Source organism: Podarcis vaucheri, assembly GCF_965113315.1.
Source record: "Podarcis vaucheri genome assembly, chromosome: 13".
Lineage (NCBI taxonomy): Eukaryota > Metazoa > Chordata > Lepidosauria > Squamata > Lacertidae > Podarcis > Podarcis vaucheri.
The window spans coordinates 3,414,380-3,431,341 of record NC_138751.1 but is presented as its reverse complement, the minus strand read 5'-3'; the positions used below and the strand labels follow the sequence as shown (position 1 = coordinate 3,431,341).

At 53.9% G+C, this 16,962-nt stretch overlaps 2 protein-coding genes across 3 annotated transcripts in view; both read right to left on the bottom strand.

Moving 5' to 3' along the window:
• Positions 1–11,836, bottom strand: part of NLGN2 (neuroligin 2) — a 79,582-nt gene extending 67,746 nt beyond the window's left edge. Inside the window, exon 1 of one of the 2 annotated variants that reach the window (XM_082197600.1) lies at positions 11,710–11,836. The gene's annotated coding sequence lies outside the window, so the exon portion shown is untranslated. The remainder of the gene's footprint in view (positions 1–11,709) is intronic. The other variant, XM_082197599.1, reaches the window with a different exon arrangement.
• LOC309518103 (thialysine N-epsilon-acetyltransferase-like) overlaps positions 1–16,962 on the bottom strand; it is a 195,170-nt gene that overhangs the window by 11,377 nt on the left and 166,831 nt on the right. The gene's annotated exons all lie outside the window — the stretch shown is intronic.

Below are 16,962 nucleotides of genomic sequence, written 5' to 3'. Positions count from 1 at the left end.
CCCTAATGTATAGGAATACAACTTTGGATGAAGGAAACATACACTGCAAAAACCGGACGGCATCAAATTAGCGAAGGGTGGCCGGGTTTCAGTTCCACCTCTTGTTCCCGGAAATCAGAATTGGATCGGGTTTGCCTTTAAATGCAAATGAAGTTGAGTTCCCCTCCCGCATTCCAACTCCTTGAGGCTGATGGGAATTGTAGTCCAAAACATTTTCTTGACCTGTTAAGATTGCATTGGTGGCCCAACTTTTTCTCACAGGAACAACAACCTTGCGAGGTAGGGTAGGCTGAAAGAGGCAGCGACCGGCCCCGCAAGGCCACCCAGTAAATTTCATGGCCAAGTGGGAGGGGAGATTTGAACCCGGGTCTCTCCCTCGTCCGACCACACTGAGCCTCTTTTGACAGAAGGATGCTTTCGGGCGTCCTTCACCCACCATTTCCCAACAAGAGATCCTTTCATTAGCAATTAACATAAGGGGTCTACTCCATTGCAGCGGGTTCAGAGAAAGGCTGCTGCGGGTGTTCTGGGTTCAAGGGAACAGTCCAGCTGCCTCGAACGGCAGAGGCAGAGCACAGCCGTCCTGGCTATAATAATTTGTGCCCCACCCATCTGGCTGGGTCTCCCCAGCCACTCTGGGCGGCTTCCAACAAAAAGACAGTAACAACTTCCCTGAAGAGGGCTGCCTTCAGGTGTCTTCTAAAAGTCTGGTAGTTGTTCTTCTCTTTGACATCTGGTGGGAGGGTGTTCCACAGGGCGGGCGCCACCACCAAGAAGGCCCTCTGCCTGGTTCCCTGTAGCTTCACTTCTCGCAATGAGTGAACTGCCAGAAGGCCCTTGGCACTGGACCTCAGCGTCCGGGTAGAATGATGGGGGTGGAGACGCTCCTTCAGTTATACTGGACCTTTGAGGCAGTTTAGGGCTTTAAAGGTCAACACCAACCCTTTGGCTAGTAGCCATCAATAGCCCTTTCCTTCTCTGTGAATTTGCCCAGCCCTCTTTCAAAGCCCAGTGGGCAAGGAGTTCCACAGTTTAACTCTCTGCTGTGTGAAGAAGGACATCCTTTTCTCTCTCCCTAGCCCTCTACCTGCCTGAGATCCATCCTGAATCAAGACCCAGCCAACAGGCTGGACTTCCCATCACCGCGACGTCCAGCGCCACTTTTGGACCGCAACTTCCATCAGCATCACTCCCTCCCTTGCCACAACAGATGTGCTGGCTGGGGGGAGGGAGTTGTCGATGGGAGTTGTAGCGCAGGAGATCCAAAGGGCGCCTGGTCGGCCAAGGCTGCTTGGACGGAGCGTCCACTATTTACTGGAAAACAGGTTTGCGTGTGATCTGGAGCCAACGTTATTCTAGATCCGTTCTGGCAGGCGGGGAGGAAGAGAGAGAAAGCTGTTCCTGTATATGGGAGAACACGGGTCCTCTAGGATGGGTCGGTTACCTGGCCTCTGCGCTGCCTTCTGCCCAAAAAATATGTATCTCCCCAGCTCCTGGGCTGGATGGGGAGGGGGATTCACTGTGGCGCCTGGCTGTGTCTCGGTGCAGCTGGCAAGGGTGAAGGGAGGAGGGGGCACAGGGCCGGAAACGAGATCCTCAATAGAAAAGGCTGCGCTGGACGTCGGCCAGGACAAAAAAGCCACCATCTCCCGGCTGGGCAGAGGGCCAGAGGCAAAGCGGGTGGGGTAGACACTTGTCTCCCAGGCCCCAAACCAGGCTCGGCCTTGTCCCCTCGGCTCGGGGGGCCAACTGGCAGGGAGGGGGCTGATAGGGGCAACTGCCTCCTCTACCCCGACACCCCAATTTTGCCGGCCGACTTTCGGAAAGAGGGAGATCCGACATCCAGGAACTGATTTAGGCCCGGACAACTCGGAGAGCTCTTCATCTCCGGGTTGCGGGTTCGAGCCCCGCACTGGGGAAAAGATTCCTGGCGGGGTTAGAAACTCAGATATATAAGCTAATCGCCAAATGGCGCCTTAAAACCTAGGCTGTGGTCACCCCAACAGACTGTCTAGGCAGCGTTTGTTTTGCAACGGAATCTATTGTTTTGTTATTCGGGGTTTTTTTTGACTGCTTTGTATTTGACAGAAACAGCCTCAAAGTGGTTTACAACACACGTCAAATAAAACCATCTGGAATAAAAGTCAAGATTGAAGGAAAACATTTTGCTCTCTTCATGTTTATTACCTACTTAATTTACAGAGCTGCCCCGCCAGTGCAATGTAGTCGTTAGTGTCGGACGAAGACTCTTACAGCCTCCTGGCCTACTTCTCAGGGTCGTTGTGGGAATTAACTGAAGAGGGTGGGTAAGCTCTAACCGCCCCCAAACGAGGAAGAGACGTATTCCCGGCAAAGCCCGGCGAATCTGGACCTAAACTCGCCAGCCCGACAACGCTGATATCCTTTACATTTTAACCGCTGCGCACCTGCGCTCGTTCTGCGTGCCCATTTTACAGTTCCGATCCTCACCTTTCCACCCGTTGTTAACGGCGGCCCTCTCAGTTTTAGACGCGTGAAAACGAAGCAAAACAGGAGGAGGTCTCTGCGGTGGCTTGCAACTTGGCAAGGGGGCAGAGAGAGACGGTGGCCGGGGCACCCAGGCTGGATGCTGTGAGGGTGCCAGGAAGACAAGCCATCTGCTTGGCATCCCACCTGGAGCCTGGCACTTGTCGACAAAGGAAGGGAGAAAAGGGATGCATGCAATTGTCCTGGGGGGGGGGCAGATTCGCATTTTAAAAGGGGCAGGAGGGAATTCCACTCTGGGAAGTGTGGAAGGGCCAGCAGCTCAGCTGATGGCGAACAGGGAAAGCGGGCGAGGAGATAAATATGGAGAGAGGAGTGTGTCAAATATTCTGCCGAAATCCTGCAGCAGGAGGGGAGAAGCGAGCGCCGGCCTCCTCCTTTCCCTCCTCCTCTCCTTTCCTCCTCCTCTATGCCTTCCCCATTCCCTCCTTCCTGCGGTCACGGAGAGGAACAATCTTTTTTATTAATAATGGATGTCCCTTTAGGGCAGTTTTGCTGGATCTTTTATTTCCTCTTTTCCCCCTCCCCTCCTCCTTTCGGGGATCGGCCGGCCGTAAATCCACGGAAGGAGCCGCTTGCTGCCTGCCAGCCCCTCCCCCCAAGACCCCCCCCCCATGCTGCAAAGCACACTGCGGGGGGGGGGAGAGGGAGGGACACGCGCGCAAGAGGAGGAAAGGGTTATTATTACGCGTAGGGGAGAGGAACGCGCGCCGAGCGTTTTGCACGGAGGAGGCGCACAGCCAGCCGCCCTGCGTTGATGGAAAGCGAGGCCTGAATCTTGCCCACGTCTCCATCTGGCACCGGGGCACCCCTCTCGCCTCCCCCACTGCCCACCTACGGGTCTCTCCCATTGCTGGTCCCCCAGGTGTTGCTAAGGCAGAGATGCTGTAGCCCCGTGGCGGCCGCGCAAGGAGAGGGATGGCGACGCAGAGGAGCGCAAGAAGGGGGGCAGCTCAGGGGAGATTCCTTGCTTCCCTGCACCACCACCCTCCTTTTTTTCTCTCCCCCCCCCCCACTCCACAACCCCACAATCTCCCGGCGTAAAGGCATGGGCCCGTTGCCGTGGCGGCAGTCACTACGGGTATCCGTGGCAACCAGAGCCGCCGCCGTTCTCCCCGCTTACTCATCCCTGCCTGAAATCCCTGCGGTGGGCTGGGTGGGACCCCCACCCAGTGGCGTAGCGTGGGTTGTCAGCACCCGGGGCAAGGCAAGTAATTTGCGCCCCCTAACCCGTGGATTTGCGCCCCCTAACCCTAACCCCCAGATGTTGCGCCCGGTGCGGCCGGGCCCCCCCCTGCACCCCCCACGCTACGCCACTGCCCCCACCACCCCCACTACCACGCGGGGCGGGGGGTGAGCCTGGATTCGGAGCGGGGGGGGAGGCCTCCTCTGCGCCCCGAAAACCCCGCAAATATCCATCTACCTGTCATGAACTTACAGCTCTCTATGCCTGCCAGGAAAACCAGATTATTCTAAAGGAAACAAGGCATCAGCGAAAATGGGCAAGAGGGCCTCTGAGAAAGCGCAGAGGGCCTTCCTCTCTCGGCAAGCCGCCTGGAAGGGCTGCTTTGCCAGAGGGGCTCGCACCCCCAGACCTATTATCTTAGGCGTTAATAAAGGAGATTGCGACTGACGGTTAGGAAGAACTTTCCATTCGGGGATGGGCTCCCTCAAAATAATAATAATAATAATAATAATAATAATAATAATAATAATAATAATAATAATTTTTATTTATATCCCGCCCTCCCCAGCCGAAGCCGGGCTCAGGGCGGCTAACAACAATAAAATAGCACGACATTCTAAAATCATTTCATTATAAAATTAATTAATTCAACTCAAAATGTAGTGGACTCTCCTTCCTTGGGGAAACCCGCCTGGTGGGGATTCCTGAGGTGGGATTCCTGCCTCGCAGGGGGTCAGGCTAGATGGCCTCTGGGGGTCCCCCAACACGATGGGTTCGCGGCAAGCCTGCTGTCTTCCCCAAGAATCTGGCGTCGTGGGTACCTCAGTCTACCCAGAGACTTCCTTGCCACCTTCTGTCCAACTCCACGAGCATTTCAGCTAGGTGGGGCCCTGTCTCTCGGACCCAGCATGCTCTGCGCTGACCCACCAGAACCCAGGAGTCCGGGCTCCCAATTCCCCCTGCTGGGCCAGGACAGCCTTGCCCAACCTGGTGCCCACAAAGTGCCCAGTTGCTGTCCAAAACGGTGACATCATTCGCAATAGTACTATTACATATAGTAATGTTTTCCTGAAGGATGGCTCTGTCGGGAGAGCATGGCACTCCTAATCTCAGGGTTGTGGGTTCGAATCCCACGTTGGGCCAAAGACTCCTTCATCTGCCGCGGGTTGGACTAGATGACCTGCGGGGTCCCTTCCAACTCTACGGTTTTATGTACACGTGACAGAATATCCGTAAGTATATTCACAAATTCTTCATACTAACATCAGGGGAGGTCCAATTTGGGGAAGGCCGGGTTAGACCACATGCTCCTCCTCAAAAAAACAACCCCAAATATCTCTCTTGGTCCTGGACTCAGTGGCGTAGCATGGGGGGTGCAGGGGGGGCCGGCCGCACCGGGCACAACATCTGGGGGTTAGGGTTAGGGTGCGCAAATCCACGGGTTAGGGGGCGCAAATCCACGGGTTAGGGGGCGCAAATCCACGGGTTAGGGGGCGCAAATCCACGGGTTAGGGGGCGCAAATCCACGGGTTAGGGGGTGCAAATTACTTGCCTTGCCCCGGGTGCTGACAACCCACGCTACGCCACTGCCTGGACTCCACAGGCAAACACACACACACAAACACCCCTTACCCGTAATCTCCAGTCTATCCAGCAGAAAGAATGTAGCTTAGAGCTAGAGCACTTGCTTGGCATGTAGAAGGTTTAACCCCCAGCGGCATCTCTGGGCAAGACTGGGTGAGGCCTGCTGCCTGAATCCTGCACACCAGGCCTCGGCTCGCAACAGTGAGGACTAGAATCTTAGCGGAAAGGCCACAACTCCGTGGCAGGACACCTGTTTGGCTTGCAGAAGGTTCGATCCCAAGGCCACAACTCCAGGCAGGGCTGGGAGACAAACGCGCCTGGAATCCCAGAGAGCCGCTGCTGCTGCCAGCCCGTGCAAGCAGTATGGAGTTAGACAGCCTGACTCCCATGCTCAGGCCTTCCGCCCAAACATGCATTTAGGGCAACACTTCTCGATTCGCTGGCACAGATTTGTCAGGCTGCAGTCCAGTTGCGCCCCCAAATCCAGCAACCGAAGAACATTGATGGATCAGGCCAGGATCCCATCCAATCCAGCGCTCTGTCCTCACAGTGGCCAGTCCATAATAAGAAACCGGCAAGCAGGACTTGAACCCAAGACCCCTCACCCATCCTGCAACTGGTCTTCAGAAGCATAATCGCTGCCTCCAACTGGGGAAGGAGAGCCCAGCCAGGGGGGCACAACTGAGGTTGCTCCTCCTTAGTCAAATCCAGCACCTCTGCCCCACATGGCCCCACAAGTGAAGGAGTCCTGGGGAAGAGAAGGAGAAGCAGGGAAGGAGGGAGGGAGGGAGGAAAAGAAGGGAAGGAATATGAAATAAGAGGGAGGGAGGGAGGGAGGGAGGGAGGGAGGGAAAGAAGGAAGGAAGGAAGGAAGGAAGGAAGGGAGGGAGGGAAGGAAGGAAGGAAGGAAGGAAGGAAGGAAGATGAAATAAGAGGGAGGGAGGGAAAGAAGGAAGGAAGGAAGGAAGGAAGGAAGGAAGGAAGGAAGGAAGGAAGGAAGGAAGGAAGGAAGATGAAATAAGAGGGAGGGAGGGAAAGAAGGTAGGAAGGTAGGAAGGAAGGAAGGAAGGAAGGAAGGAAGGAAGGAAGGAAGGAAGGAAGGAAAGGAGGAAGATGAAATAAGAGGGAGGGAGGGAAAGAGGGAAGGAAGGAAGGAATATGAAATAAGAGGGAGGGAGGGAAAGAAGGAAGGAAGGAAGGAAGGAAGGAAGGAAGGAAGGAAGGAAGGAAGGAAGGAAGGAAAAGAAGAGAAGGAATATGAAGAGAGAAGGAAGGAAGGAAGGAAGGAAGGAAGGAAGGAAGGAAGGAAGGAAGGAAGGAAAAGAAGGGAAGGAATATGAAATGGGAGGGGGGGAGGACAGGCCCTCCCCTCTGCCCTGGCCTTAGGACTCTTCCTCCAAGCCCATCATCTCAGGTGAGGTGTTTTGACACACACCTTCCCATTTCTATCCCACCTTTTTCTCCAAGGAGCTCAGTGCGCCTTCAGGGTTCTCCCTGCCCCTCATTTAAACCCCACAACAAAACCGTGAGGCGGGGCGGGTCGAGAGGTCAGCATGGCAGAGCGGGGGCTTTGAACCCTGGTCTCTCCCAGATCCTAGGCAGGCGCCTCTAACCTCAGACCACACACCTGCCTGCCCACAAACACACACACACACACTTAAGGGAAACGCTGTGGGGTCAGACCAACTTGGGGTGCTCTGGAAGCGGTTTAGGCAATTGGAAGACACAAGATCTACCCACCCAGGAAGAATGGCAGATGAAGGTGATTGACTACATGGAATTGGCAGAAATGACTGGCAGAATCCGAGACCAGGGAGAAGAGTCGGTGAAAGACGACTGGAAGAAATTCAAAGGCTACTTACAGAAACATTGTAAAATTAATGAATGTTAGAAGGATGTTGGATAGAAACTAAGTGGTTTCCAGCTGTAATGCTTTAGGAGATACGAAAGAAAAAAAAGGTTTACAAATGGGTAAAAGCTTAATGGTAAGGATTTGCTGAACTAACAAATTGAAGTGGAATACAAAGAAGGGAGGTATGAGGAGGTCTGGGGAAATAAGCGTAAGGAAGATATGTTATGGAAAATTATTTGTTTTTTAACTGTTTTTATGTTGTATTTTGTATTTTGTTTCTTTTTATTTTTTACTTTTTTTCATTGTTATATCTTAAAAAATCTTAATAAATATCTTGGGGGGGGGAGGAAGCGGTTTAGGCAAATTCTTGAAGCTGTCAAAGGCCATGGTGGCTCGGCTCTGCCAAGTAGGGAGACTTGCTGTACAATCTTAGAGTCGGAAGGGACCCCGAGGGTCATGTAGCCCAACCCCCTGCAACGCAGGAATATTTTTGCCCAACGCGGCTCTCGAACCCACAACCTTGAGGTCGAGAGTTTCACGCTTTATTGCCTGAGCTATCCCGTGTCCTGCTTTTGAGGTTTCCCACTGGGGCTTATGGCTGGCCTCTGGGAGAACAGGATGCTGGCCTGGCCGGGCCACAAGCCTCTCCTGAAGTTTTCGCAGTTAGCCAGAGGAACTCACTGCCACAAGGAAGGAGATTCCGACTCAACATCAGGAAGGACTTCCTGGCGGTGACAGCGGAATGGAAGGCGGTGGTCTCTCCTTCTCTGAAGGTTTTTTTAAGCCGCCTGCCAGGGATCCTTCGGTTGCAATTGCTTGGGGTTGGGCTGGATGACCTTTGGGTGGCCCTCCCAACTGTACAATTCTGTGGTTCTAAGGGGTACTGATGGCTGCCAACTTGGAGGGCTTCGAAAGAGGACTGGACAAAGTCAGGGAGGAGGGTGGGGTTATAGACGGAGGGTTAGACTGCCCCTGAACAGGGAGGCTCGAAAGCCCTTGACAAACCCTCACGTCATCCAAACCCTACGACTCCCATCAGCCTTAGTCAGCATGGCTGTACGGACATCAGAACCGATGGGAATTGTAGTTCTCAGCAGGGGCACGGGGGCACCAGGTCGGAGAACGGATGGTCCAAGGCGACGGCCATTGGGACAACTTGCTGTGGTCATTTCCACCAACGGATTGGGTGTCTCTTCCGCAGGTTTTGCAGAGTCGTCCCGTTCATTTCTAGGCTGAAGGTCTCACAGATAGCTGGCAGGGATCCCAGCGGTCATCTAGCCCAACCCGCCGCAGTGCCAGGACCTTTGCTCGGGCTCGTTGTTAATGAAAGGAGGCCCGATGGGAAATGGCGGGTCAGGGTGCTCAGAAACAGTCCTTCTGACAGTGCGGCATAGTGGTTAGAGTGCCGGGCCTGGGAGAGACCCGGGTTCAAAGCTCAGCCACTGCCTATCAACCCAACCCACCTGGCGATTAAATGAGTGTGAGAACCACACACAGGCCACCTTGAGCTCCTCGGAGGGGAAAAGGTGCAAGAAATAAGTCAGGACATTAGACATGCCCCGCAGGATCAGGCCCTCCCGGTCCACTTGTGCCAACAGCTCCAACCGCCCTGCTATTTATCGCCACCGACCCGATATTCTAAGGTAGACTGCCCCTGCGAAAGGAGGTTCTCTTTAGCGGTCACAGCCAGTATCGAACGAATACGTTTGTCCTCCGCAAATTTACCGAATCCTTGTCATTTCCCCTACTCCAAAGTGCCCACTCTGTTGTACTGCTTCCTTCCACCCCCAGATTTGGGGGCTGGGGGGGGCTGGGTTAGCACACAAACGGCGCCCCCCCCAACTGGCAAATCAACTCCCCGTTCAGTTTTTGTTTTCTCCCCTCTTGGTGCAACGTTGCGAGTGAAACTTCCTCTTGTCCCGCTCGGAATCTGAAGCCACGCCAGCTTGGGCATCAAACAAATAACAAACTTAAGAACGGCAGAGCTGGAAGGGTCCGAGGGGTCATCTAGCCTGACCCCACGCACTGAACTTTAATGTCACCAACACACATGTCAGTTCTACACAATCTCTCTCACACACACACCAGCCCCGAAGGAGAATCTAGGATGGGGACATGGCGCCTGCGTGGCCACTCTCTGGACTCCGACTCCCATGATCCACAGACAGCGTGGCCAAGGGTCATGGACGATGGGAATTGTAGTCCCCAAAACCCATTGCTATCCCAGGTCCGCACCTGGGAGAGAAATATCTGCAGGCGTCCTAGCAACACTATCTAATCCAGGCATCCCCAAAAACGTCCCCCCCCTCCAGCTGTTTTGGGACTCCAATTCCCATCATCCCTGACCACTGGTCCTGTTAGCTAGGGATGATGGGAGTTGTAGTCCCAAAACAGTTGGAGGTGCTTGACTCATCCGAAGATTCAGAAATGTTTTGCCATGTGTGTAATGAGGACCAGAAGACTGGGGAAATAAAAACAGGGGGATCTGAGGAACTCCCCAAAACAGCAGCAAAGAGGAATCCCTTTTGATATATGGCTGTTATCCACCCACATGTAGGAACTTGTTCCCTGAACCCTCGATAGCGAAAGGGGGGGGGGAGTCCAGCTTTGTCCGGAGGGATCGCCAAATTTAGGAAGGCTTCACTGAGGCATAGGCCTTGCTGGGGGGAGGGCGAGAGAGCAGGAAATGGAGTGGAGGTGAGTTTGAGAGAAATTGGGCCACAATCCTCTCTCCAACACAAACCCATTTTCCCATTCCTCTTTACTTTTTTCAAAGAGTTTTCCCAAGGGGACTCCTTGCCCCGCTGCCTGCCCCCCAGGCCAAACACTGGCCTCCTTGTTTTAGGAGTCGGGGGTCCACCTGCTTCAGTGTTGCCTACTCAGGCAGGCAGCAGCAACGGTGACCCCGCACCCTCGCCATCAGGAGCCCTGGCTTGAAAAGTGGGCGCCTTAGCGCTACCGGATTCCCCCAGCCGTGTTGCACCCCAGATCCACACACACACACAACACAACACAACACTTTTGCTCTGCATCACAGCGGACAGGTAGAAAGAAACAGATCTACAGCAGCAATAGCTGACAATGGACAGGGATGCTACAAGTCTTCGCTCTAGCTAGTCCCAGGAGAGGGAGGCTTTGCTGAGGCTCAGCGGCCTCCGAAACCACCCCTCTCTCCCCTCCATCCTCCGCCCCAAATCCTGGGCCTGCCCCCCAAATCCTGTGCCCTCCGAAAGCCCTCTTTTCCCTGTTCTGATGGATGGTCCTCAAATCATTCCCCAAAGGGCAGATGGCTTCTTCCTCCTCAACCTGAGCTTCCATACATCCCAGGCCTGGGGATTATTCCTCCACACAACCGTTTTCCTCGCTCCCTCTCTCCTCACCGCCTTCCTTCTCTCCACATCCTCCTGGCTCTCACAGCAACCACCCCGCCATACCTCTGGGGAGATCTTCTCCAAAGGCTCCCCTCCCCCCCAAAGGAAAAACACCTCTGACCCACACTGGCAGGGGGTCTCAGCCCCCTGCAAGGACTGCTTGTGGGGTCGGTCCAGGGGTCTGCCAGGATTTCCTCGGTTGCCGCATCCAGCCTTGAAAGGTCTCCCCCCCCGTGTTGGGCCTTGACTGAGCTGCGGGCAGGTGGGTGGGAGAGACCCGACCCCCCCCCCAAAGGCTGGTCCAAAACGCTCCCCTGTTGCAGAGCAGGGTTAGATGGGGAGGATGGAGCAATGAAGAAGAGAGAGAGAGAGAGAGAGAGAGAGAGGAAAGGGGTGAATGTGAGAGAGAAAGAGAGCAGGGAATGGGGAAATTGTTGGGGGGACGGGGACACGCAGAGATAAAAATGACAGACCAGGTGTCAGGCGGAACAAGATGGATGGATAAGTAAGCGAAGGAAGACGGGAGCAGCAGCCAGGGCGATAGGCAGAGCAGGAGGAAGGAAGGAAGGAAGGAATAAAGGAATAAACGCTTTACCGGCCCGGCTCCTCCTTTGCAGAAAGATGAGAGGCAGCGCTAACACGAAAGATGCAGGGGAATCGCATCTGTTTGTTTTCTAAGCCGGCTGCGCTGGGGGGCGACGCCAGCATTTTGCTCTAATTCCTCTGGAAAACGGGAGTGGGGGTGAGGAATGGGAGAGGGGGGCATTTTCCGTGTGGGGGGGGCCGCTCTGGGGTGGCAAGGAGGTTGGAGGGGGGAGAGGAGAGGAGAGGTAGGGGGAGCGCGCGTGTGCCGGGGCCTATGTCCCTGAGTGCGTCCATTCAAATTGGGTTGCTGTTGTGTGTGGGGGGGGGAGAGATGGGGGGGGGGCGAGGGAGAGAAGCAGGTGCCAGTGAGGAAGAAGGGATTATAGAAGTGGAGGGGTGAGGAATGGAGTCTTCTTCTTTGGGGGGGGTGATAGAGAGATGGAGCGGGCGAACGGAGGGATGGAGGCGCGCGGGGAAGATGGAGATGCGGGATGAAGATGGAGGTCTGCCGGGGCCCGCGTGGCTCTGCGCCCCCCACCCCAGCCCGTCGTGGGTGGTCTGTGTCTCCCCCCCCAAAAAAAAAACACAGCGGGGTCGCGGCTCCTTACCGGCCTCAGCAGCAGGAGGAGCAAGGTTGGGGCCGCCGGCGCCGCCGCCTGCGCGCTTCTCGGGGTGCCGGGGCCGCCGTCGGGGGGTCTCGTCCGTTGCCCAGCGCTGCCCGCATCCTGGGAGGGGGGGTTGGGGGAGAAGGGAGGGAGGGAGGGGGAGAGCGGCTGCCTCTCAGCCGAAGGCCATGGGGGGGGGGGGGAGAGCGGGTGGCGGGTGGTGGAAGTGGGGGGCTGCCGGGGCGCACGGCTGGAGAGGTGGGTTGGCGGATCGTCCGCTGCTGCTGTTGCCTCCGAGGATGGAGAGGCCGGAGCCGGGCGGGATGGGTGGTCGGTGGGAGGTTCCAGAGGGCGCCCCCCCCCCGACGCCGCTGTGCCCGGCGGCGCCCCGGCTTAGGAGGGGATGTGGCCGGTGCTCGCCCGCCGCCGCTTGGCCGCTCTCGGCGCCCGCCCGCCCGCCGGCCCCGCTGCCTGGCCCGCTCGCCTCGCCCACCGAGCCCGCATCAGCGGCCGCGTCAGGGAGGCGGGAGCCGAGAGAGAGGGAGAGAGGGAGGGAGGGAAAGGAGAGATGGAGAGATGGAGCCCCTCCCTCCCAACTGATTTAGGCGGACCCCGGCCCGGAGGAGGGGGGGAGAGGGAGGAGCGCGAGGGGGGAGGGGGTGGCGAGGCGGAGGAGATGGGGGGAGGGGAGAGGGGGGGAGAGGGGAGAAGCCGAGGAAGAAGGAGGAACTGGGGAAGAAGAGAAGGAAAGGAAGAACGAAGGGAGGAGAGGAGGGGGCTGCAGGACAGGGAAGGGAGAGGGGCAAGGAAGAGAAGAAAGGGAAAGGGGTGCAAAGGAGGAGAAGGAAGGGAAGAGAAGAACGGATTGAAGAAGAAGAAAAGATGACTCGGAAAAAGCGAGAAAGGGAGTTTTGGGGAGAAGTAAAGGGAGAAAAATTTTGGGTGCGCAAAACAGAGAAGATGGGGGGAGAAGGGGAAGGAAAGCGAAGGGGGGTTGGGGTGGGTGGGAAAGTGTGGGTGCAAAGGAAGGAGGGGGGTGGGAAGACAGGGCCAAGGAAGAAGAGAGCGAGGGGGGCCTGGGAAAGAGGGAGGGAGAGTTGGGGAGAAGAGAGAGAGGATGAAAGAAGGCCAGGAGGAAAGGATGGAGAAGGAAAGGCCCCGTTGAAAGGGTGAGAGGGAGAGAACTAGAAGGAAGGAAGGAAGGAAGGAAGGAAGGAAGGAAGGGAGGGAAAGGGGCACCAAGTAAAGAGAAGGAGCTCTTGAGAAACGGAAGACTGGAAAAGGAGAAGGAGCCCAGCTGGGAATGGAAGACAGGAAGGTGGAGATGGAAGAAAGAAGCAGGGAATGAGAGAGAGAAGGAAGACAAAACAGCAGAGAGAAATCAAAGCTAAGGTGTCTCTTCTGCCTTGAGAATGCAACCCAAATAAGCAGTGCTTGGGCTCCGGCAAATCCCCAGTGGCATGGAGTTCCACAGGCAGGAAAATTGAAGAGAAATGAACTCCCAGGTGGATGGATGGATAGGATATGGGAGAAGAGGAAGAGTTGCAGAATGGAAGGAACGGCCGGGGAAGAGGGGCTTGATCAGACACCCCCCCCCCAAGGTTGTGTCCTCCAAGTCTGAATCGGTCTGAACCCGGATTATGGAAGAAATGACAGCAGGAAGAAGGAGAAGGACCTGTGTCCAACCGCCTGGCAGGCGACCAAAAGAGGGAGAGAAATAGATGGATATCGGATGCATGAAGTCAAAGCAGAAAATTCCCACAGACAGCAATATGAAACGAAAGAACGAGGGCGATAGCAAAAAGGAAAGGAGATAATGGAGGGGTGTCAGTGTCACAACAAAAGGGAGCGTCTGCTCCCGGGGGGGGGGCAGGCAGGTAAGAGAGTGGGGAGCCAGGACTCCTGGGTTCTATCCTGCCCCAAACTCCGCCCCGCACCGGTCCAAGAAGAAAGAAAAAAATGTGATTTGAAGCATGCCTGATGGATTGGCTAAGGGCGATCTCTGGGCCCGTGAGAATTGTTATCGACAGGATTCAATTGACCAAAAACCCGGCACGAGACGAGCGGAAAGGCAGCGTCATCCTGGCCCTGGCAGATTTGGTTCAAGCTTGCAGCATGGGACGCCGCTAGGCTGGACTGGGTGGGCTTTGCGGCCCACCACCCGGTGAAGCAGAGGAGACAAATGCCAAGGGGAACGCATTGCTGGCAAATGTGCCTGCTTAGCCTTGGGTGCTCAGAGCCGACCCGAATAAGCAGTGCTTGGGCTCTGGATAATTCCCAGTGGCAGGGAGTTCCGCAGCCCCGATGCCCTGCAAAGGTCTCGGCTGGGCTCGGAGGAGGTCTCCGAGCCTTCAGATCCAATAGTAGTAGTAGTAGTAGTAGTAGTAGTAATAATAATAATAATAATAATAATAATAATAATAATAATAATAATAATAAATTTATTGTTTATTTATACCCCCCCACATCTGGCTGGGTTTCCCCAGCCACTCTGGGCGGCTTCCACAAGGACCAAAAATACACTAAGATGTCACCCATTAAAAACTTCCATGAACAGGGCTGCCTTCAGATGTCTTCTGAATGTAAAGTAGTTGTTTATCTCTTTGACATCTGATGGGAGGGCGTTCCACAGGGCAGGTGCCACCACCGAGAAGGCCCTCTGCCTGGTTCCCTGTAGCTTTGCTTCTCGCAATGAGGGAACCGCCAAAAGGTCCTCAGAGCTGGACCTCAGTGTCTGGGCTGAACAATAGGGGTGGAGACGCTCCTTCAGGTCTACTGGGCCTTTGAGGCCGTTTAGGGCTTTAAAGGTCAACACCAGCACTTTGAATTGTGCTCAGAAACATACTAGGAGCCAATGTAGGTCTTTCAAGAACGGTGTTATGTGGTCCCGGCGGCCACTCCCAGTCACCAGTCTAGCTGCCGCATTCTGGATTAGTTGTAGTTTCCGGGTCACCTTCAAAGGTAGCCCCACATACAGAGCATTGCAGTAGTCCAAGCAGGAGATAACCAGAGCATGCACCACTCTGGCCAGACAGACAGCGGGCAGGAAGGGTCTCATCCTGTGTAGCAGATGGAGCTGGCAGACAGCTGCCCTGGACACAGAACTGACCTGCGCCTCCATGGACAGCGGTGAGTCCAGAATGACTCCCAGGCTGCGCACCTGGTCCTTCAGGGGCACAGTTGCCCCATTCAGGACCATAAGCTGGGTAGGTGCTAAACTGTGGAACTCCCTCCCACAGGAAACCACCAACTTGGACTTCTTGAAAAAGGAGTTGGGCATACGCTGCTACGGCTGACCGAATGATTTGTGCCCAAAGATGGAAAGAAGAAACCGTTCCGACAAAGGGGGACCGGCAATTAAAATTGACGGAGTACGCAGAAACGGCGAGACTTACCGGAAGAATAAGAAACCAAGAAGAGAGACTCTTTTAAAATGGGGAAAATGTATTGATTATCTGAATATATATTGTAAACAATTTGAAACATCAACAGGATTGATACAAACACGTGCAGTAAGAAATAATTAAATGGGAAGATAAGGGGAAATTAGTAAATAGTTTCGAATCGGAGATGCAGTAATAAGAAGATACAAATTAAGTCACCACGGAAAGGAAGGAAGTTGAGCGAAATGTCAACTGAATTTTGTAAATGCTTTGTTCTCCTCCTTTGCAATATTTGCAAAATGCGAAAATAAAATTTGCTGTTGAAAAAGGAAAATAAAGGAGTCTGACAAATTCATGGAGGAGAGGCCTATTGATTGGACAGCTGGAAACCGCAGGAGGGGAGAGCTGGGTCTTGTGTTCGAATCCTGCCCACTGGTTCTCCATAATGGGCACCTGCTGAGCTGCTGTGAGAACAGGATATTGGGCAAGATGTTTTTTTTTAAATAATATTTTATTAGGTTTTATCAATAGAAAAGTTTAGAGAAATACAAAAGCCAAAAAGATACAAAATTACAAAATACAATAATACAAAGATACAGACATTAAACACAAAAAAGAAAAACGTACATATAAAAGAAAAACAAAATTTCCCTCTTTCTTAATTTCTCATCTTTAGTTAACTTATTTTCCTGACTTCCTCACGTCTCCCATTTTTGTATCCCTTTTAAAAATTGGTTCAGCAAATTTATGTCCTATTAGTTTATCTATTATTAATCCCATCTTACATTTTACCTTGTTGCTAGAACCCCTTCAGTTCATTTCAATGTCATCAGCAGTCAAAAATTTTACAATATTTCTGCAGATAAGTTTTAAATTTCCTCCAGTCTTCTTCCACCGACTCTTCTCCCTGGTCTCGGATTCTGCCAGTCATTTCCGCCATCTCCATGTAGTCTATTAGTTGCATCTGCCATTCTTCCAGTGTGGGTAGATCTTGTGTCTTCCAATGCTTTGCGATGAGAATTCTTGCTGCTGCTGTAGCATACATAAAAAAAGTTCTATCCTTCTTTAACACCAATTGGCCAACTATGCCCAGGAGAAAGGCCTCTGGTTTCCAGGATATTGGGCGAGATGGACCGTTGGCCTCTTCCAGCAGGGATCTTCTGAGCTGCTCGGGGTCCAACACAGTGTCTTGCCTGGGGGCATCAGGCCCACATGTGGGACCCCCCCTCCCTGTTAAATCAGCTGCAGGGGCTGCTGCGCAGCTGCTCCTGAACCGGGTTCGAGCTCCTGGAACCCCCTGAACCCGGGCCAGATTTAGGTTGGATGAGACCCTGAGCTACTGAAGGCAGTCTCACTCCAGTCAGGAACAGATAGGTAGCCGTGTGGGTCTGCCATAGTCAAAATAAAAAAAATGGTGGGAATGGGAGATTGGCAGATCACCCCTTGCCTTTTCCTGTAAGACCTATTACAGTCGTTAAGAGTCGTCAACAGGCTCACCTCAGCTATCTGCCAATCTCCCATTCCCACCACCCTTCTGAGTAATACCCCTCCCCACCTTCTCACTATATAGAAGGATCTGGCAACTTCTGTTTCAGTGTATCTGAAGAAGTGTGCATGCACACGAAAGCTCATACCAAGAACTTAGTTGGTCTTTAAGGTGCTACTGGAAGGAATTTTTTTTATTTTATCCAATCAGGAAATAAGCCAGGGCCGGATTTAGGTCTGGTGAGGCCCTGAGCTACCGAAGGTAATGGGGACCTTGATATGTCCAGCTGTCCTTTGTCAACAACAAATTGCCGCTGTTTTTTGTGATGAATATATGCTATATGGTCATTTATGGACCTCATAGGTATCTCAAGCCATTTGCCCATGT